Source organism: Pipistrellus kuhlii, unplaced genomic scaffold (assembly GCF_014108245.1).
Source record: "Pipistrellus kuhlii isolate mPipKuh1 unplaced genomic scaffold, mPipKuh1.p scaffold_m20_p_17, whole genome shotgun sequence".
Classification (NCBI taxonomy): domain Eukaryota; kingdom Metazoa; phylum Chordata; class Mammalia; order Chiroptera; family Vespertilionidae; genus Pipistrellus; species Pipistrellus kuhlii.
In genome coordinates this window covers 10497108-10520084 of record NW_023425482.1, presented here as the reverse complement: position 1 = coordinate 10520084, position 22977 = coordinate 10497108, and the positions used below count along the sequence as shown (strand labels likewise).

At 48.6% G+C, this 22977-nt stretch overlaps 1 protein-coding gene and 1 long non-coding RNA gene across 3 annotated transcripts in view; both read left to right on the top strand.

The window, feature by feature from the left end:
- The window catches only part of PLCG2 (phospholipase C gamma 2), a 145604-nt gene that overhangs the window by 6388 nt on the left and 116239 nt on the right, over positions 1-22977 (top strand). The gene's annotated exons all lie outside the window — the stretch shown is intronic.
- On the top strand, positions 174-22685 carry LOC118720535. Its single transcript, XR_004988464.1, has 4 exons — positions 174-184; positions 937-939; positions 16051-16172; positions 22675-22685. It is a non-coding gene; the product is annotated as an uncharacterized LOC118720535 (long non-coding RNA).

Here is a 22977-nt window from a genome sequence, read left to right as displayed (position 1 = left end):
AGGCAATTGGCTCAGTTCCTAAAGTTTCTAAGACTGTTTTTTTTAACAGAGTGAGGATACTTAATTAAGCAAGTATCAGTTGCAGAGACTTGCTTTAATTTGCATTTTTTAAATTGACTACTTAAAAAAAAAAAAAGTTAATCCTCACCTGAGGAAATTTTTCCCCCATGGATTTTTAGCGATAGTGGAAAGGGGGAGCGGGGAAGAGAGAGAGAGAGAGCGAAACATTGATGTGAGAGTGACACATTGATTGATTGCCTCTGCACACACCCTGACCAGGGCTAAGGTTGTAACCTGTAACTCAGATACATGCCCGTCACCAGGAATCAAACCCACAACCCTTTGGGGCATGGGCCAATGCTCTAATCACTGAGCCACAGTGGCCAGAACTTGACTACTTTTTAATTGAAAAATTGAAATGTATACTTGGGGGGAAAAAAACAAAAAAATCATAAAAGTCTTTCTTCCTCAGCCTTCATCCCATGCTGCACAGGCAAGCTCATTGTCAAGTTTATCTTCTAGAAATACTCTATGCTTGTGGGTGTGTGTCATGTTTTTTTTTGCACAAGTGGGTACCTACTGTATACACTTCTGCACCTGGTTTCTTTTCTTTAGATTTAATAATTATTTTGGAGGTGGTTTGTTATCGGCACATTGTCCTGCCTTTTTTCAGGGCCACACAGCATTCTGGCTGCAGGTAACAGTGTAACCCCTGGAGAGGGACCTGGACTGTTCCTGGTCTTTTGCTATCTTTGTATTCTTCCTCTTCTCCTTCCTATTCCTCATCCTGTTCCCCTGCCCCTTCTCCTTCTTCTTTTAGTTTTATGATTCACGCACCATACAATTCACACACTATACAATTCATTTAACATGAACAACTCCATGGTTTTTAGTGTATTCACAGATATGTGCAACCACTACCATGATCAATTTTAGAACGTTTTCATCACCTCAGAAAGAATCCCCAAAGCCATTAGGCATCACCCTCTGTTCCCAGTCCTCTCCCTGCTCTAAGCAACCACTCAGCTACTTTCTGCGCCTCGGGATTTCCCTGACCTGGACATTTCCTTTAACTAAGATGGTGGCCTTTGTGTCTGGATCCTTCCACTCATGCTTCCAAGGTTGGTCCGCCTTGTAGCATGTGTCATGCCTCTTTGCCTTTTTATGGCTGAATACTATACCATTGCATGGATCTTCCACCATTAGTGTATCCACTCGTTCACGGAGTTGCTTCTTCTGTTTGGCGATTAGGAACAGTGCGGCCATGAGTGTTGATGTCCACGTTTTTGTGTGGCTGCATGCTTTCGTTTCTCTTGGGTAGATTCCTAGGAGTGTTATCTGTGTTTAATCATTTTAGGAACTGCCAGACTGTCTTCCAACTGGCTGCACCGTTTTACATTCCCACCCGCCGTGCGCAAGGGTTATTCGTGCATTCTATTTTCTATACCTGTATGGGGATATCCAAAGGACAACTTCCTAGTAGAGTGATTTCTGAGTTAAAGAGTATTAATTGACTTGGGAGTCTGACAATACCCCACAGCAGCCCATGCGGTATGTGAGAGGACCTGTTCCCCACACGGTAATGTGGTTCTGAACGGGGCCATTCACAGGTAGAGTCAGGTGGCTTGGTGCCATTCTTCATTTGATTTCTCTTGTCATGGGTGAGAGTAAACAGCTTCCCCAAGGTTGCTCTTGTTTTTGGAGCCAAGGGGGCCTGGGATGGCCCAGAGCCCGAAGCCCTGCTTTGAAACTCTGTGGAAGCAGCCAACTTTCTTCCCATCTCTGTTTGCTTTGGCCACACTCAACCTCTCAGGCACTCAGAAACCTGTTGCAGCTGGGGGGTGGGGAGGCTGCAGGGCACGTGACAGGTGTGCTACACCGAGTGGATGGGTCCTGCTGGCCATGAGAAACACCTGGGGGCTTTCGAAAGTCTAAGCTGCTGGAACCTTCTCCAGAAACCCGTTCTGAGGGGCACCGGACAGGACTTGGCTCCTGAAGTCCATGCCAGGTAGTTCTCCCCTCAGTTAACTGAAAGCAATTCCCCCTTCTCCCTGGGGTGGCTAAGGATGGTGTCACTGCTGAGACTGGTTGGGACTGAGCATGGTAGTTAATATAAGGTGACCAGACGTCCTGCTTTTGGTGGGACAGTCCCGATTTTTAACAATTTGTCCCGGGTCCCACTTTAAAACAGTCCCAATTTTTGAAAAGAATCTTTCAAAAAATCAAGACTTTTTTTTTTTTTTTTTTTTTAAAACGCCATGGGGCGTAGGACAAATTGTTAAAAACTGGGACTGTCCTGCCAAAAGCGGGACGTCTGGTCACCTTAAGTTAATAGACTCCCAGTTGATGGTGGTAATTAGCTAGGTTTGACATATACTCCCTTCTTCCCTCCCTCTCTCCGTCCTTCCTTCCCTCCCTCCCTCCCATTTTTGAATGCCTGCTCTGCCAGGCCTGTTCTCAGTACTGGAGACACAGCAGTAATTAGATGACACTCACTTCCTCATGGAGCCTACGTTGTGCCACTGAGTCGAGCAGCGTTCAGTGTGCTTTGCTGTGTGACCCTGGGCAAGTTACATTTGTTTTCTGAGACTGAATTCCCTTTTCAATAGAATGGACATAGGTGTGCACTCCACATAGTGATAGCTGGGAATGAGTGAAGGAGGGAATACGCCAGAGGGGCTCAACGCAGCCGCCTGGGATGAGCGTTGAGCCCTCTGGCACTGCTGCCGTTACGTTTGCCTGCAGTTGTAACGAGTGGCCGGCAGCTCTGCGGGTGGCAGTCTGGCTCAGGTGTTGGGACACTGTCTGGTGGGATCCACTGAAGGGTTTCAAGAAGAGGGTGATGTGGTCCCATTTGTGTTTTTGATCGTGCTCTGGCAGTCCTGTGTGAGGCGGCTGGGTTGGTGTGTTTGTGAAGCTACCGGAAAAGCCAATTCTGGGGTAAAGAGCTTAGGATGAGCGAGCAGGCCTTTGGGCCCTGGGCGGGGGCTCTTAGGGCCATGTTTTCAGCCTCCTGTTGTCAGTGAGATACCCCGAGGGGATACCCCCCTGCAGTGTTCTTTAGGGTCCTAATTAGGGACTGCAGGTGACTGTGAGGTCTGCATGGGGCAGGCTGGCATGAGGGAGCATGCATGTGGGTGTGGGGCATGTGGCATGTGACTTCTGGCAGGTGTCACACCCTCCATGTGGGCCTGGCTGAGGAGGCCAGACTCCCACAGACCCACTGTCCAGAGCAGTGAGGGCTTCTCTCCACAGGGCGATTCCCCTGGGCACCTGGCAAATGTCTGTAGACATGTTTAGTTGTGATGATGGAGGGGGAGAGTGCTCATGGCCTCTAGGGTAGGGGTGTCGAACTCAATCAGAGAAGGGGCCAAAATCTAAAATCCAGCCTAAATCGCGGGCCGAATGGTTTACTGAACAGTCATAAACTGTCATTGTGATGGAAACGCAGCAGAGTGCAGTGATGACAGCGCGGTGCAGGCCACCATTGCAAGGCCTGGCGGGACGGATTTGGCCTGCGGGCCTTGTGTTTGACACATGTGCTCTAGGGAGTGAACCAAAGCCAGGGATGCTGCTGAACGGCTTACAGTGCATGGACAGCCCACTACAAACCAATCCCAGCACAAAGTGTCAGTGGTGCCAAGGTGGAGAAACTGGTCCGGGAGCTGTTTGATGAGTTCAGCCCATATTTGCTATCCTATTGGGACCTAGACTCTGCTGAGTGGGGGATGGGGTCCCGGCCTTGGAGGGGAAGCAGGGGAAGCAGACTCGGCTGCCAGTCAAGGTGGGGATTGCGTGTCACCCCCACAGGGAGGGTCTGCACTGGGTGCCTGTGAGGAGGACCGGCTCTGTCCTTTGGGTGGGGCAGGTGACAGGAAGTGGGAGAGGCCTCACAGCGGAGCAGAGGCCTGTGTGGGGGGACCAAGGAGAGGCTTGCTGGGAGGTCAGCAGGAGGGTCATCCCGAGTGGGCTCAGTGGCTGCCATCGCATCTGAGTGAGGAGATGTGTGGGCCTGAGGTTTGGGCTGGGCAATTCCTCCATTCTTTGTGGCCTGGGCTGTGGCTGTTTGGTGGTACTGAATTGGTATTTCCCCTGGGCTGGGAGGTTCCAGAACCTTAGCTCACACATCTGCTGCCTTGGTGGTAATGCTGGAGGACTGGGCTCAGCCAGATGGTTGACCACCAGGCCGTCCAGGGGAGCTGCACTTGGGACATGGCTCGGGGCGGGGGGAAGGAGGGCAGGGGGTTTTTCCAGGGTCCGGGCAGGGGCTAAAGGCCTGAGCCTCAGAGTCCAGCCACCTGCACCAGCTCAGGTCACTGCGGTGGCTCAGGTTCATGAACGGGGAATTTCCCCTCTCCCTTCCTCTCTCCCTAAAATCCATAAAAACATATCCTTGGGTGAGGATTAAAAAAATAAGGATGGGGAATTTCCTTGTGGAGAGAAAGAGGCACGCATGCCCATCCAGGAAGGAAAGACACTGATGTGAGCACCTGGGAGCCAGCCACCATGAGCACACCTGGGCTCTGGGTTCAAATCCCTGCTCTGCCCTCTACTAAGTGTGTGACGAGCGAGATAATGGTAGTTCCTAACTTCCTGCGTGAAATGAAATGGGTTTATTTTATGTACTTTTGTACATGTGGGAAACAGGGCACAATTGGAACAGAACACAGGAAGAGGTTCTCTCCCTGAGAGTCTGGCCCCCTGAGGGTTTTCCTTTCCTCCTGGGGACCAGCTGAGCAGACTTCGTGCAGAGCAGCCTGCTCGGGCCCTTCTGAGTTGAACTTTGGGGCCCTCCTGCGTCTCGTCTATTCGTGAGGCCTGGAGTGTGTCCCGGGATCCTCCTCGGAGCCACCTGTTGTGGAGTCTGCTTAGTGTGGGGCTAAGCCAGGCTGAGGGCTTGGATGGCGTCCGTCTCCACTGAATAGGCTTTTCTCCTGCAGTTTTCACTGGCACTTCTCTGTCTGCTCCCTTTGAGTAAGATGTGGCTGCCCCGAATGAGGAATGCTCAGACAGAGCCGTTCTGTGTCCTTGGACGCAGAACATCACCATCAGATAGGCTCTTGACTTGTCTATCTGATGGTGATGATGATGATGGTGATGATGATAGTAGTAGCAGCAGCTGCCGCCACCTGTAATGGATCCTCACCGTGACCCTGGGAGACAGCGACCATCCCGCTTTGTTTTTGAGGAAGCTGAGCCCTGGGGAGACTGGGTGACATGACGTGCCCAGGGCCACACATGCAGGAAGGGGCAGAGCTACAGTTTCTCTTGTTCTGTCTGCCTTCAGAGCCTGAAATCGGCTTCCTGCTCCTACATCATCTCAGAGACCGTTCAGTTCTGTGTGACAGGGAAGCATCCTGATGGGGGCCCGAGAGCCGCAGTGCTCACACTTTGTCACCCGGGAGGGAAGCGCAGCCGTCCCTGCTGTGTGCAGGGGACACGCTCTGCTGGGCGCTGGCGATGCCATGAGGAAGGATATTCCAGCGGTGCCCTGGTCAGCGGGAGGCAGAGGTGCCAGGAGACCATGGACAGGGCAGCGTGGACAAGCAGGAGCAGAGCCAGGATGGTGAGCTGGGGTCGTGTGGCCTCTCAGCCAATTCTGAAATCCATGCTTGAGCTTCTGATCCATAAAAAAATAAGTATTTTGAAATTTGTTATTAAAATCTCTTAAAAATAGTATAAAGCAGATTTTTTTCCCCCCTTTCATTGGCACCTCCTGTCTAAAAATAATCTAAGCCCCTAGCTGGCTCAGTGGATAGAATGTTGGCCTGTGGACTGAAGAGTCCCAGGTTCAATTCTGGTCAAGGGCACATGCCTGGGTTGTGAGCTTGATCCCCAGTAGGGAGCGTGCAGGAGGCAGCCAATCAATGATTCTCTCTCATCATGGATGTTTCTATTTCTCTCTCCCTCTCTCTTCCTTTCTGATATCAATAAAAACAATTTTTAAAAAATCTACACACATACACACACACACACACACACACACACTCCCACACACAAGAAAAGAAGAATAAATCCACTCTGTGAAAGTACAAAGTGGTCCCAGGATCCTCTAGTCACGCATCCATCAGAAGTAAGATCAGCCAGACTCCCAGTGGCTGTAAACTCACTTACCTGTCGGTTCTGGCTGTGCAGCTGTGGTCGTCAACAGCACAGACTCTGAGCCTGAGTGCTAGACCTCCCACTCAGTTGGGTGTGACCTTGGACCACGCATGCCACCTCCTTGTGCCTCCATTTCCACGTATATAGAATGGGGATAAGGAGAGAACCTGCCTCCCTAGGCTCTGGTGAGGATTAAATGAAGTGATACATGTAACTGCCTTCAGCAGGGCCGGGCACACTGGAGGCCGGTGCTCAAGTATTTGCTGCTCTTGTCCGCCTTGTCGTCATCGATATCATCACCGCTATCAAACATAAAGGGGAATGGCACTGTAGAAAGGGGGAGATGAATAGTGGAACTTCCATTTATATAGTGATTTTTCTTGCTGCACCCAGTGGATTGTCCAGCTCCCCTTCTGGGATATCTACTCTCCATGTTGGACCCTACTGGTGTGAAAACAGAACTTAAAAAAAAAAAAAAAAAAAAAAAAAAAAAAATATATATATATATATATATATATATATATATGTATATATATATATATATGTGTGTATATATATATTGTGTATATATATTGTGTATATATATATATATTGTGTGTGTGTGTGTATATATATATATATATATATATATATATATATAAAATTGATTTTTTACAGAGAGAGGAAGGGAGAGGGATAGAGAGCCAGAAACATCGATGAGAGAAAAACATTGATCAGCTGCCTCCTGCACAATCCCCACTGGGGATGTGCCCTCAACCAAGGTACATGCCCTTGACTGGAATCAAACCTCTGGGACCCTTGAGTCCACAGGCCAATGCTCTATCCACTGAGCCAAACCAGTTTTGGCAGCACAACTTTTTATTTCTAACATTGAGACAGACCTACTTGCATGAGGATGGTTGAGGAATCGGTATCTGTGGCCATTCCAGGGTTGTCTTCTGCCCTGGTCCACGGGTACTTGATCTTAGAATTTGTTCCTTTGCTGATTTAGCAAATACTCAGAGGTCTTGGTGCATGTGGGGTCTTATGTTTGTCACTGAGGATGAAGGGAACAGGACAGTCAGTGCTCTAGAGGAGCTTACAGCCTCATAGGAAAGATAGGAAAAGTTAATCATTCAGTCACTTTGGATTGTGATGGATGCCAGGAAGGAAAGAAACAGTGGGGAGGAGGAGGCCATGGGAAGCTCTGGGGAGAGAGCGTCCCAGGTGGAGGGCACAGGTATCAAGCTTCTGCATTAGCCAGGGAAGACTAATTGCAGTGACACATGATGCAGTGATACGACACAACTTGATCACTCCAGTCATGATCCATTGGGATGGGGGATTGGGTGGGACTCTGTTGGCATCATTGACCCCTAAGGTATCTGAGGCCACCTCGAGATCCTCTGACCAGTGAGCAAGTGAGGGTAGAGGAAGAGTAGAAGATGGCTTAGCAGGGTTTTATGAGCCAGTCCTGAAGGTAGAGGTTTCCACCTCCCATTGAGCAGAACTTGGCCTGTGACCAGCTGCAAAGGATGCTGGGAAAAATAAGAAATGGGTTTAGGGGGCATATCCTAGGTGCTTCCACAGCCCTAGTTTTGGAGGATGCGGAGGTGGCTGCAGGAGCCCCACTGATGCTAAAGAATAGATAATTGTAGGGATTTGGGAGGTCCTGCATGAATCTAGGAAAATGAATAGCCTTACCACTGGGCCTCAGGGGAAGGGAAGGTGGTGGCACTGAGGTCTCTTCCATCCTGTCTGAGCAAGAGCAACTGGAGGCGGCATCTGTTCATAGACCGGCCTTTTCACTGCCCTCTTAGGTTTCCTCGCAGCCATGGCTTGACCCTTCCCAGCAAAGCCTCTCTCTACCTTAACTCTCTGTGTGGCCCCATTAGCAAAGGCTTTGGCTTCCCAGCCTCCCAAGGATGGACTCCTGAGAGAGGCCTCTGATTGGCCAGATCTTTTGAGCCAGTGAATGGGGATTGGCTGTTTTGAGGCCAGAGACCTCTCTGGTCAGCTTTGGTGAGGGGGGCAGGTTAGAGGGTGTCTGGTTTCTTCAGGGCTTTTGGGCTCCTGTAATGGGCTGAATTATCCTCCCCCCATTTATATATTGAAGTCCTAACTCCTAGCACCTAAGAATGGTCTTATTTGGAAATTGGATTATTGCAGATGTAATTAGTTAAGAGTAGAGTGGACCCCCTATTCCAGTATAACTGGCGCCCTTAGAAGAACACACACACACACACACACACACACACACACGCACGCACACACACACACGGAGTGAAGGCCATGTGATGGTGGATGCAAAGATTGGAGTGAAGCATCTGCGAGCTAAGGAACACCAAAGGTTGCCAGACATCACCAGCCACTGAGGGAGGCACAGAACACATCCTCCCAGCCCTCAGAAGGAACCCACCCTGCCAATGCCTAGAGTTCGGACTTCCAGCCTCCAGAATGTGAGACAATGAATTTTGGTTGTTAAGCCATCCATGTGTGGTACATTGTTACAGCAGCCCGTGCAGATGGGGGCGGTGGGTGAGCTGGGCCATGTGGATAAGGTGGAGTTTGTTGTAAAGGAATTTAAGTGTAATCCAAGTGTCATCTTGCTTCCTGGCTGCACTGAGTTTGGCTTGGGTCATAGGGAGGCAGAGGCAGTGCAGTGTGCTGGTTCAGTGTGGGAACAGAGCCCGCCTGCTTGTATTTGACTCTATGGCTTGTTAGCTGTGTGATCTTGGACAAGAGACTTCCTTCTCTGTGCCTCCGTTTCCTTCCCTGTAAAATGGAAAGAATGACAGTACCCACCTTGTAGGGTTGTTAGGAGGATCAGATGAGTGCCTGTAGGCAAATCATTCAGAAAGACACCTGGGAAATGCCAGGTAAGGTTTCTTCTTGCTATTATGCCTCTTGCTTCTCTCCTATATCCCTTTGAAACCTCTGCTCCAAGCAACCAGGCTTCCCCCTTGGAGGACCAGGTCCAGGTCCAGTGAGCTATGGCTGACCCAGTTCTGCACACCCATGGTTGTGGGCATGGACGTGGGTCTCTTTTTGTCTGGGTTTGGGGAACTAGGTGTCCCAGCCCAGAACTCCCATCTGGCTGTTGTGAGGAGAGGGGAGTCAGTGGGAATGTGGGCACTTCCAGCTCCGAGAAGCCAGAGGGCAGGGCACAGGAAGCTGCTGTCCCTTGCAACAATGCCAGGCTCTGGAATGCAGGTGTGTCCCATTTGGTGTAATTAGAGGTTCCGGGATAGTGGGTGTAAGTCAGATCTCTCCTGGATGTCTGTCTAGAGGAGGGGGCTGCTAGGAGGTATCCTTGGTGCATCCCTTTGGAGAGGAGATCACTCCCACCACCTGCCCCTCCACTCCATCTACCTTAGCGTGCATTTCCGCATATCAGACCAGCAAAGAGATGGGTCTTGTTTTGTCCTGGCAGAGACTGAAGTGCTGTGCAGGGTGCAGTGGAAGCCAGAAATCCTGGTGGTGACTTTGATGTCCCCTGGCAGTGCCTGACCCAGTGCCAGGTCCCCAGGGTCCTCGCCTCAGACGAGGAGCCCTGGGAGGCAGGGGCCCATCGGTTCTCTCACCGAGGAGGGTGCCCAGCAGCGAGGCGATGCCTGCCCCACAGTGGATGCTTCACCCAAGGTAGCAGACGGACCAGGGAAAGGACTGGATGCCCTCTTAGCCTCTGCCCCCTCTTTCTCTCCAGACACACAAGTATCTGAGGTTAAGACAGGATGTCTCTGTGACAGCTTCCTCTTTATCCACACTCCAGTTCTGGTCCTGGCCCTGTGCTTACTGGCTATGGGACCCTGGACAACCTACTCAGCCTCTTAGCCTCTCTGTGCCTCAGTTTACTCTTCTGTGAGATGGGGTAGTGACAGAGCTACCCTGGCGGATCTTGTGAGCATTCAGTTTGCAGGTGTCTGTACCATGTACTTGGCAGGGTGCCTGGCGCTCATGCATTTGCTGGCCCTGGAGGTGTGGCAGAGCCCACATGTGTGGACGCTTCCTCTTCCTGCTGTACTGGGCCTGGTGTGAGGGTCCGATTGGCATTAAGGCCCCTTGGGTTGGGGCAAGAGGCGTAGGCAGGAAGCTCAGCTCCTTGCCTTCTCCCTTCTGCGAGTCGAGTCCGGGGAGGCCTGGACTTGGAGGAGGAGTGTCAACAGGGCAGGGGTAAAGTTCTGTGAACAGAATCAGTGATGACGTCAGTTTGGGGCACAAGAGGCCTTTTGCACCCTCCTGGCACCGTTGGGAAGAAGCTGTGAGATGCTGCTTTCATCTTATATGCGTTGTCCTGGTAGCCATGGTGGGACTGGGTTTGGTGGGTCTCTGTGCCTGTGAAGAGGATTCTGTTTGGACAAACCCCCTCCCCCCAAAAAAAACCCACACAAAACACACACACAAAACCATGGGAGCTGAAACCGGTTTGGCTCAGTGGTAGAGCATTGGTCTGCAGACTGAAAGGTCCCGGGTTCGATTCTGGTCAAGGGTATGTACCTTGGTTGCAGGCACATCCCCGGTAGGGGGTGTGCAAGAGGCAGCTGGTCGATGTTTCTCTCTCATCGATGTTTCTAGCTCTCTATCTCTCTCCCTTCCTCTCTGTAAGAAAAATCAATAAAATATATTTATAAAAAAAATCATGGGAACTTGCTAATTTGTAAAATGGAGACTAGTAAAGGACAGTGAGCACACCTGGCCACTCCTGGCCTGCTGCCAGCCCCTGCTGATGAGGGCAGCCCCTCCCTTACCCCTCCCCACCCCCCACTGGCCTGGGGACTGGCTGGAGGAGGACCTGTCCCTGGGGATGCAAGGAGAACCCAAGCCGGGTGGCCAAGTATGAACCTTGTGCTGGTTTCCTGTTTAAGGCTGTCCTGAGCTGGCCTGATCTGACCTTGTTTTATTTCCCCCAATTAGAACAACTTTCAGTTTTTTTCTCATTGCAGAAGTAACATGCATTCATTAGTAGGAACATTTTTAACCACAGTTGGGCAGGGTAACAGCCCCTTCACCCCCCCTCAACCCTCCACCCAGTTTGTGTACACCTTTCCAGATATTTTTTTTTTGCAAGATATAGATCCAATTTTATAAAATGAGTCCTTTTATAATACTTTTAAATAATATGCCCCTTTCATCTTGTGTTTCACTGGGACCATGTTTTATTATTGTCACTGAGCTATTTTAGACATTGAGATGAATGTGGAGACTAAGATGACAAACACTGACGTATTCAAGAGCAAGCCTTCTGGGGTCTGACTGACGCTTACCACGTTGTGACCAGGGCCAAGCTACTGGCCAAGCTACCTAGCTCTCACTGTCCCCGTCTGTAAAGTCAGATCGTAGTGGTGCTTCTCCACTGGATTCTCAGGAGGATTCGGTAAGCTCGTTAAGCGGCACACTCTGGGACAGTGCCTCAGGGTCCCGCAGCACTCAGTAAGAGTCAGCTGCAGTTGCTATTGTTACTATAACATGATGTCCACTTCTGAATCTCCAGAACTTAGGACTCTGTTATGCTATACTATAGTAAAAGGCTCGTTGCAGATGCGATTCAGTTAATAACCTTGAGATTGAGAGTTATTCTGGGTTACCTGAGTGGGTCTGATGTCATTTAAAGGGTCCTCCTGAAAGAGGGAGGGTGGAGGGTCAGAGTCTGAGAAGATGTGATGACAGAAGCAGAGTCAGAGGGATGGAATCAGAGGCTTTGAGGAAGGAGGGGTTCCATGAGCCAAGGGATGCTAGTGCCTCCAGCAGCTGGGAAAGGCAAGGAAACGGATTCTCCCCAGAGCCCTGCTGACAACTTGATTTTAGCCCAGTGAGACCCACTTTGGATGTCTGAGCTCCAGAACTGTAAGATGATAAATTTGTGTTGTCTTAAGCCACTTAAATTTGTAGTAATTTGTTTGGCAGCAACAGCAAATGAATACACCCTTCAAAACAATTTAGACAAATCATAGTATTTGCTTTGAGTCTTTATGTTGTTGTGTTAATCCTCACCTAAGGACATTTCCCCATTGATTTTTAGAGAGAGTGGAAGGGCGGGGGAGAGGCACAGAGAGAGAAACATTGATGTGAAAGAGACATCGATTGGTTGCCTCTGGCATGCCCTGACTGACTCGGGGATTGAGCCTATAACCGAGTTATGTGCCCTTGACTGGAATTGAACCCGAGACCCTTCAGTCTGCGGGCTGATGATCTATCCACTGAGCCAAACTGGCTAGGACTGTTTGTTTTTAAGAAATAAAATATTATAAATATTGCTAAGTCCTTATATATACACCCCTCATTACCTAGAGAAACCAGTGTCATGTGATAATTACTGTTCCCATGCATATGTTTTACATTTATTTAAAAATTTTTATTCTATAACTAGTATATATTTATTAGGTGTCCACATCATTATTGGTAGTGTTATATTTGACTGCTGTTAATGGCCTCAGTACACCTTGAGAATTCATCTGTCCTTTTCATTATGGTTGTTTCCAATTGTGAAAAATTTTCCAAATATATGCTTCTGTTTTGTTTGAAATGGCTATAGTTTTCCACTTTAGTCTTATTTGTTAACCAATCTCTTATTTTTGGAGATTACATAGTTTATTATTTTTCTGTGTCACACATCATTGATCCCAGGAACTTTTTTTTAAAATCTTCACCGGAGGATATGTTTATTAATTTTTGAGAGAGGGAAAGGAAAAGGGAGAAAGAGAGAAAGAGACATCAGTGCAAGAGAGAAACACTAATTGGCTGCCCCCATACACACTCAATAGGGGCCGAGGATCAAACCTGCAACCCAGGCATGTCCCCTGACCAGGAATCGAACTCTTGATCTTTCAGTGTATGGGACGACACTCCAACCAGCTGAGCCATGCCAGCCAGGGCTGGGATTGAACATGTTTATAGCTAACTCTTAGGCACTTCCCTATCATTTCCATAAGATAAATTTCTAAAAACTTCTGGGAGGAAGGACAGACTGTTCAGGGCAGAGTGTTCAGTTTCCTCAGGAAAGCTGCCCCAACTCATGTCACCCTCCACTACGCGTCTTCTCCCCCTTGCCAGGATCTGGGCATCTGTCAGCTTTTCCAGCTGTTACAGATACAGAATTCTCCTGCAAACGAAGGGTCTTATGAGTGTGGTTTGTGCTTTCTTCTCCACCTGGTTTGGTATTTATTCTGGTCCAGGCTTAAAAGTAGTAGCTCGATTCCCCTAAAGACTTGTGGCTCTCACCATGACAATAGCATGACTACCTGTGATGGCAGGAAGATGTAGGCGCTTGGGCTGCTGGCATGTCCTCATTCAGACCACACGTGATGTTGGCGTTTTCCTGATCTCGGTGAGACACTTGATATGGAGGGAGGCCTGGAAACTTTCCAAGGTGACAGCTGGGATTTTGTTCCGGTGATGCTGACTGCTCAGCCCAGGTGCTAGTGGAACAGCCCTCTTCTGGGATATAGGTGAGGAGTTGTTTTCCTTTCTCAAGAAGCTTTTGCTCGGTTGGTGTGGCTCAGTGGTTAAGCGTCGACCTGTGAACCAGGAGGTCATGGTTCCATTCCTGGTCAGGGCACGTGCCTGGATTGTGGGCCTGATCCCCAGTGAGGACAGTGCAGGAGGCAGCCAATTGATGTTTTCCTTCTCATTTATGTTTCTACTTCTCTCTCCCTTCCTCTGTAAAATCAATAATAATAATAAAAATCTTAAGAAATAAAGAATAAGGCTTTTAATGACCTTCCATTTTGAAGCTGGTTCCAAAAATCGTATGGCTCGCCGAGTTGCCGGCCAAAGTCCGTTGTGGAATGAAAAGACTGGACTCTACTTCCTTGAGGCGAGTGCTGTTTTGTCTCTGTACGTCTAGCGTCTGGCACCAGGTGCCCCCAGTAGGCTAGCTGCTCAGTAAATGTGTGCTGTTGAGCTAAAACTTTTATTTTTAGGGGGGAATCTACCTTATGCCTGTAGATTTGCTCATTCTGGACATTTCATATAAATTGAATCATGCAATACACAGCCTTTTGAATCTGACTTGTTTTATTTAATACAAAGGCCTGATGCATGAAATTCATGCAAAGGTCTTGGCTCTGGCCCCCACCTGCTGTGGCTTTGACCAGAAGGATGCCCGGTCTAATTAGGATATTACACTTTTATTATTATAGACTAGAGTCCCAATGCACGAAGATTTGTGCAAAAATAGGCCTTTCTGCCTAGCGTTGGTTTCCCTCTGGCATCCAGGACCTGGGCCTTTCCTCTGGCTGCCACCTCCCGCCTTCGCTCCGGGCCAGCTGCTGCATTAATTTGCATATTCTCTCCTTATTGGCTGTGGGGGCCACCATTTTTGTTGTGAAGTGATGGTCAATTTGCATATCCTGTCTTTAATAGATAGGATAACGTTGCCAAGGTTCATCCATGTTGTAGCATGTAGGAGTTCTTTATTCCTTTTTATGGCTGAATAATATTCCACTTTATGGATAGACCAGTTTGTTTATTTACTCAGCAGTTGGTATACATTTGAGTTGTTTCTATTTTTGGGCTCTTAATGAATAATGCTGCTGTGAACATGTGTGTGCAAGTTTTGTGTGGCTATGTTTTCATTCTCTTGGATATATACCTAAGGGTGGAATTTCTGGGTCACACATCACTCTATGTTTAATTGTTTGAGAAGCTGCCAAGATTGTTTTCCAAAGTGGCTGCACCATTTTACATTCCCACCAGCATTGCATGAGGTTCCAGTTTTTGCTGGTCCTTGCCAACACTTGTTATTATCTTTCTTTTTGATGATAGCTGTACTAGTGGGGGTGAAGTCGCATCTCCCTGTGGTTCTGATTTGCATTTCCCTGGGTGGCTCGTTGTTCTGTGTTACACAGAGCTCATTATGTATGCGTCTTAGTTGATGCAATGTTTTCTCATCAACCCTTTGCTTTCTGTGGGCAGCATTCCAACCTTACTTTCACTTTCCTTAGTATCGCTTTGCCATGGGGTGCTCGCTTTGCCATGGGGTGCTCGCTATGGGCAGATGAGTGTAGCACTCTGGAAAGCTTAGCGAGAGCACCTGTGTGTGGCCACGGATCAATAGTGACTTAAGTGACTTAAGCCCTTTTTCTGTGAGTCAAGTGAGCTTGGGTGACTTGCCCAAGGGTACCAGACTTCCTAGAGGAACTATATAGCAGGCCCGCTCTCCCCACCCACCATCTGCCATAAACATGTAGATCAAGAGATTGAAAAGAGAAGCTGCAGACTGGGAGAAAATGTTTGCAAAACACATGGCTGATAAAAGACTTGTATCCAAAATATGAAAGGACTCTTAAAACTCAACAAAAATAAAACAAGCAACCCAATTAGAAAGTGGGCAAAAGATCTGAGCTGACACCCCGCCCCCCCTTCTCCCGTCCCAGTCACATTGCTGCCAACCTCTCCATTTTGCTGTAGGCCGGCTACTTCTAGACAGCGCTGTCCAGAAGAGATATGTGACCCAAATACCAGCCACGTATATCACTTAAAATTTTTTTAGACACTGCATTAAAAAAGGTAAAAGGAAAAAGAAGTGACATTAATTTTAATAATAAATGTTATGTAACTTGGTATATCCAAAGTATTATTTCAACATGGACACACAAGAGAGTTATTAATGAGATTTAAAATTCTTGTGTTTGGTCTGAGTCTTCAAAATCTGGTGTGTGGCTGAAACCGGTTTGGCTCAGTGGACAGAGTGATGGCCTGGGGACTGAAAGGTTAAGGTTCGATTCCAGTCAAGGGCATATACCTTGATTGCGGGCACATCCTCAGTAGGGGGTGTACAAGAGGCAACTGATCGATGACTCTCTCTCATCGATGTTCCTAACTCTCTATCCCTCTCTCTTCCTCTCTGTAAAAAATCAATAAAATATATATTTAAAAAAAAATCGGGTGTGTGTTTGATACCCACCGACCATCTCAGTTTGGACCAATTTAGTTTTGAGTGCTCAATAGCCAATTCGGGCCAGTAACTAGCAGGGATTGGGAACGTCTGGCCCGTGGGCTGTATGAGGCCCGCAGAATCTTTTGGTCTGGCCCTGCCAAGGCATTAGGGGTGAGTTAATTAAATGTTTGACCAAATAGAGCAGGCTCATTTTGTATGGCCTTAATGATGTTATAAATGTCCAAATGGCCCTTAGCAGAAAAAAGGGTTCCTTGCCTGCTGGTGTGGCTCAATGGTTAAAGCATCGACTTAGGAACCAAGAGGTCACAGTTCGATTCCCCATCAGAGCACATGCCTGTATCATGGGCTCCATCCTCAGTGTGGAGTGTGCAGGAGGCAGCTGATTGATGATGTTCCTGTCTCTATAGATGTTTCTGTCTCTCTATCCCTCTCCCTTCCTCTCTCTCTAAAAATATCAATTAAAAAAAAAAAAAGATTCCCCACCCCTGAGCTACTGTATCATACAGCGGGTTCTAGAATATACCTCTTTCCTCTTTTTGCTTTCACCTTGGTTATCTCCACATTCTTCCTTCTTCCCCAGGCAGCACAGGTGTTCTTTGTGTGGCAGCTGCTTTGATGACCACGATGGTGAATTATGACCCGCTTCCTGGAGTCAGGTGGCTTTATTTTCCCACAGAGACTGAAAACGTGGAATCGTGCATGTCTGCTGGCTTTGCCATCAGCTTGGGTGTCTGTCCTAGATTGAGGTGTGGCACCTGATCCTGGGGCCTGAGCATCCACTTCCAGCTTCTGCAAATGATTGAGTAGTCCCAGTAGAACCTTCTGGAAGTGTGGCCTGTCCCAGGTAGCACTGATCAGCTTCGGCGCATGCTGAGACTTGGGTCTGCCCTATGACCTGGTAATCGATTGTCTGCTGATGTGTGTGGCACAGGTTGGCAGCTGGCCTTGCAAATTGTAACTGAGTACATTACATGTCTGTGGAAGAAAATAGAGAGCTGCCAGGCAGGAGACAGGGCGGGTCAGGGAGGGGCAGGGTGTGGAAGGCCTCTCTGAGAAGGTGACTTCTGAGCAGACCTGGACAAGGTGAGGACGTGAGCTTGTGGCTCTTGGGGGAAGAGTGTAGTAGGTGGGGGGTGGGCCTCGGTCTCCTCCAGCACGCTGGTGATTGGACTGCGTGGTTCTGTGGCAGGGGACAGAAACTCGAGAAGACACTCTTGGTGCTTGCTCTGAGCTCCGTGGCAAACCTCTGCCAACACCTGTGACTGTGCCCAAGGGTTCTTGGCCTCTGGGGCAGGGCAGTCCTGGAGAATGAATGCCTTTGGAGGGGACGCGGGACAGATGGGAAGCTGGTGGGTTGATACCCCAGTGCCCTCACTGGCTTCCAGAGTTCCTAGTGGTGTAAGCCCCATTTACCCATGGGGACATTGGGCTTGGTGACACCTTGTGCTGACTGCATTGCCTCCCACTCACTGCCCCGTCCCTTCTAGTGATTCCTTTATAAATGTGCATCCTGGTCTCAGAGTCTGTTTCTAGGGGGCACTTAAGCCCTGAGTCAGGAAGCACTTGAGCCAGAATTGGGCTGCTCCGAGACTCCCTGCTTCTCTGTTCTCTGTGTATGCACACGCTTGCTAGACATATGCATGTGATTGTCTCCTCTTGCTGCTGCTGCTGCTGGCTCCGTCTTCACTGACACCTGTCCTGATTTCAGAGAGTATATCTGATGGTCCAGTTGCCACCAGCCACAGTGCACAAGCCTGGATCTGTTGCCTAGTGTGGGGTCAGAAACTAGCTTCAGCCAAAAAGAGAGTTTCCTGGAACATGTGGCTGAGAAGAAGGCTCTGAAGCTTACTGAGTCCAAGGAACCAGGGCCTGTGGGAGCAGAAACAGGAGCTGCCCCTCACTGTCAGCTCCTCTTCCTGCCGCCTCTGCCCTGTCTGTGTCCGGTCCTTCTCCGGCCTGTAGAGCAGGTCGTGTGGCATGAGCAACCTGGCCTGCTGGCGGGAGGGCTGCTTTCTCGCAGTATCCAAAGAAGGTCTCTTTATTCGTGGAAACCACATTGACAAATTCGCCCACTTGCTGAACTTTATTCATAACTCCTGGAGCAAGTCTTGTGGCACTTTTGCAGGCATCTGCGGACATGCACAGAACCATGAAAAGTTTAGCCGTCCTACAAGCTCATTCCCACCTGCTACCTTCTGTGTCTGCTCTCAGGCTGTCAACAAGTGTCCTTTTCACAAACCATTAACTGCTGCATTTTCCTCATTTTTGTTGGAAATTCTGTTGTTTAAAATGCACCCCCTACCCCAATGCTATCCCATGTTCCTAAGCACAAGAAGGCTGTGAGGAGAAGGGAATATGTATTAGATCAGTTTTGTTCAGACGCTAACTCACATTGCTGTTGGCTGTGAGTGCAATGCTATTGAATTCACAATACTTATGACATGAGGAGTCTTTACGCAGAAACACACACAGTTGAGGTTAGGTGTTGATCGGTGGCTGAAAGTGTTGTGACCAAAGGCTCCCAGGAACCTACCTGTGTGTTTCCCTCAGGAGTGTTGATTCAGTGTTTGCCAATCCGGTGTTCCTGCTGACTTTGGAAGGTGAGGATTGGCTCTGTATGTCAATCCAGGGGTCAGCCTCCAGCTCTGCTTGTGTCTGTCCACTTGGGCCAATGATGTGAATTCCAGAAGAATGGGGTCTGCAGAGGCCAGAGGATAGGTGGAGAGCATGCGTCTGGCTTCTTCCCTCAGCTTCAGAGAGAGTCTCATGGGCTGGAGCCGGCCATCCTGAGTTCAGATGCTGACGGGTGGGTGACCTTAGATAAACTACTTTACCTCTGCATATCTTAGTTTCTCCTCCTGTATAAAACTAGAGGCCGAATGCATGAAATCATGCAAGGGGCTTGGCCCTTGCAGCCACGGTGGCTGCCTCGGCCCTCACAGCCCTGGCTTTGTCCGGAAGGTCGTCTGGCTGTCCTGTCTAATTAGCATATTATGCTTTTATTATTATAGATAGGGGAAAATATTATCCTCTTTTATCAGATGGTTGTGAGGATTAAATGAGTTAGTATAGGGTCATTGGAAGAATGGTTGGCACATAGTAACTGCTAAATGAGTGGTAGTGGTTATTGATTGTGATCATAATGGTTTCTGTTATCTATTGCTGTGTTACAAATTCCCTAAAACATAGGGGCTTAAACCTACAATGTTTGTTATTTTGCATGATTCTAAGAGAGTCCCTCTGTCTGTGGTCAGCTGTCCGCTGTGGCTTCTGTTCTCCAGGTGCCTCCCATCCTCCAGTTGGTGAGCTCGGCTTCCTTACATGGAGGTCTCAAAGGAACATTCTGAGAGGCAGAAGGCAGAAGCTGCAAGGTTTCTTAAAGTCTGGGCTCTGGAGCTTGCACAAGATTACTCTGTCTCACCCTATTGGTCAAAGCGGTCAGAAAGCCAGCCCAGATCCAAGAAGGGGGAAATAGACCCCTGTTTAGGTGGGTGCAATGGCAGTACTTTTCAATGTACCACCGTGTCCTCATCATCCATCATCATCATCATCAACTTGAGGGTCGCTCTCTACTCCCTTATAGAGGCACGAGAGCGGTTTTGAACACCTTTTATCAATTGTATTTTGTGTAATTACAACGTTAGTAAACACAGTTGGTCAAAGAGGATTTCTCAAATTGCACCTGCCCTTTAAGAAGATTCTAAATGTGTATGTAAAATATCAGAATATGAGGCTACCCTTTTACTTTAACACCTTTATTGATGTTAGCACTTACTCCATGTTGGGCTTGGCCCAGGGTGTGCAAAATCCAGACAAGCTCCCTGTCCTCCTGGAGAATATAGTCTGTTGTCCCTGTGCCTTGGTGGAGAAATAAAGGGGTTAAGTGAACCTTTGTGTTTTTGTTTGTTTGTTTGTTTTAGTTGATTATTTATTTATTTTTATTGATTATGGTATCACATAATTGTCCTCATCCCCCCATTCCTACCCCAAAGCTATCCCCATGCATGCCCCACCCCCCTGTTGTTCATGACCACTGGTTAGGCTTATATGCCTGCATACAAGTCCTTTGGTGATCTCTTCCCTTTTCCCCCACCCTCCCCTACCTTCCCTCTGAGGTTTGACAGTCTGATTGATGCTTCCCTGTCTCCAGGTATATTTTTGTTCATCAGTTTATGTTGTTCATTATTTCCCCTAGATTCCTGAGATCATGTGATACAAGAAATATACTTATAAGAACCGAAAATGAGACCAGCCATAATGGTTACGCTGAGAGGCAAATGAATCCGTCTGGGCCAACAGTTCTTTTGAGACCCATGAACCTTTGGCTTGAGAGCAAAAACTCAAAGGAGAAGTCAGATTCTGGGAGGGAGAGGACAAGATAGTGAGACCTGGGTGTCATCTGCTGTGTTCCTTCCTCCTACGTGACCTGGGCCTAGTCACTTCCTCTCTGTGGGCCCTCGTCCCCAATCTGTGAAGTGAGGATTACAATACTTCACCGGGTTGTTGAGAGGGTTCAGTGAGCTGGTGTGCTAAGCTTTCACAATTGTTCTGAGTGCTTCCATCCCTTGTGGCTTGGTTTCCTCCTTGGGGAGGGCCTTCCTGGCTCAGAGAACCTATGGTTTTGATCAGCTCCTCCCTGCCCGCCTCTGTTCAGTGTTCGCCCCCATTAGTCTCTCTCTTCCCACCATGCTCTTCTCTTGGAGAGTTTGTCATACTTGTAATTGCTGTTTCTGTGGGCATCTGGTGCCTCCTGCCTTTTGGTCGGCCTTAGGAAGGGGGCTGTGCTTGTTCCCCTGGCTGTTCCAGGGCCCTGCATGATGCCTGGCACACACCAGGGGTACCATAAACATTGTCCGAGGGCTGAATACTGTTCTACCCCTGCCTGGGCCTTGGGGATACCCTTTGGCTTCAGTGAAACGGAACTCTGGGGATCAGAGCTTCCGGAATCATCTGTCTGGCGAGAGCTGTGTTTCTGGAGGCCTCAGTGGCCTGGACAACTGCCAGGCCAGAGCCAACCATCGGGCACAACCATCGTCAGATGTGGCAAGCCTGGGAAATGGTTGGAATAGCTTTTATGTGGGTGTCCTTGTCATGAGTCTCCATGGAAACTGAGGGCTGCCTAGTCCATCACCCTTGTGTTTAGATGGAGCACGAATAGGGGAGATTTGCTTCCTCTTCCATAAATTGCAGGACTCTTTAAATCAAAATTAAAAACAAATACAGCCTTTGAGTGAGAACTTAGGGTATAGTCAATATTATCATTTCATTTCATCATTCTAGCATCCTCTTATAGGCAGGTGCAATTTCCCTGATTTACAGATGAGGAAGCTGAGGCTCAGAAAGGTTCAGCAACTTGCCCAAGGCCACACAGCCAGGAAGTGGCTGAGTTGGGATCCGATTCCTGGTCTGCCTGACTCTGAGGTTTGACTTCTTATGCTCAGCATAATGATCGTGAGGTTCATTCATGCTATTGTGGGTCTTAGCAGTCTATTCTTTTCTATTGTGGAGTGGTATGGTCTGAGGACGCCTCCATCTGTTTACCTGTTCTCCTTATGGGTGACCTTGGGTACCTCGGTTTCCCTTCTATGAAATGGGGGGAAGTCTTATCTATTTCCTTGGATTGTTGTGAGGTCAGAATTCCTGTGAGTGATGGGAAGAATGCCTGGCACATAGCAAATGTTAATGACCAGTGGTTGTTATTGATTCTAAAGGAAAACGTTATTATATCTATTGCCATGTAACAGACTACCCCCAGAATGTAGTGGAAAACTTTGAAGGTGGTTTCAGCTTGGGGCTCTTTTGAATAATATGAATGAATGAATGAAACCATAAGAAGGGGAGCTTCACTGGTTGCTGCCTTGGCTGCAGCTCGGGGGCTGTGTATCTTGGGGACAGGCCAATGGCCAGCTGCTGCCTCTTCTGAGATGGGCAGGTTTTGTTTTGAGGTTTGGGTGCTCTGTTTGGGGGCCTTTGATCTGCTCAGTGCTGGCCCTGCTTCTCACCCCAGGTCTTGCCTTGAACCTAGCTTTGGTCTTGCTGGGCAGACCTTGCCTCATTCGAGCCTCAGGAAGTGGCCTCTGCAGAAAAAACCCCCAACACACCCGACGGGTGGTGAGCTTCAGGCCAAGCGAGCAGATCACTGGAGCACAAAGCCCCAAAATAGGTTTCCTCTGCTCCGTTACCAAGCAAGTGGGGGCAGTGGCAAATGCTTTGCATAATTTCCTACCCAAAGCAAAGGTTTTACAGGGAATAACTTTTGGGGACCAAAATAAAAAAAAAGATCCAAGTGTTTTTTTTGTTTTTTTTCTTCTTCTTGAGAAGCACAAAGTGAGAGCCAGACAGGCCTGGGTTTGAAGTTCAGATCAACCATTTTGCATGCTGTGTGATCTTGGGCAAGTTCCTTCACCTCTCTGAGCCTCAGTTTCCCAATGTTAACTGGCAAAGATGAGGCCAGACTCTGTGTGTGTGTGTGTGTGTGTGTGTGTGCGCGTGCAAACCACCTGGCCCCGCATGTGACACATGGTGGGGTGCTGTAAATATGGAGTGTCTTTTTTCTCTATTTTGTCCTCTTTCCCTGTCCTAGAACTTATGCCTCAGTTCCTATTAGCTTACTAAGTGTGGCAGGCCAGAGGGGAGGGGTAAGTTTTGGCCTTTCTTTTAAGTGATGCACCCCACAGCTGCAGATCGCCGGGCAGTAAGTGGAAAGGGAGGTATCTGTGTTTGGCGTGAATAATGTCCCCCAAGATGTCCAGGTCCTAATCCCTGGAACCTGTCGATCTGCTCTCTTATGGAACACGGGGACTTTGCAGATGCTGTTAAGGACCTAGAGCTGGGGAGAGCATCCTGGATGGTCCAGAAGGGTCCAGTGACATCACCAGGTCCTTATAAGAAAGAAGCAGGAGGGTCAGAGTGAGCAGGGGTGATGACATGACGGGAGCAGCAGAGATATCCTTTGAAGGTGGAGGAAGGGGCCAAGAGCCAAGGAATGCAGAGGGCCA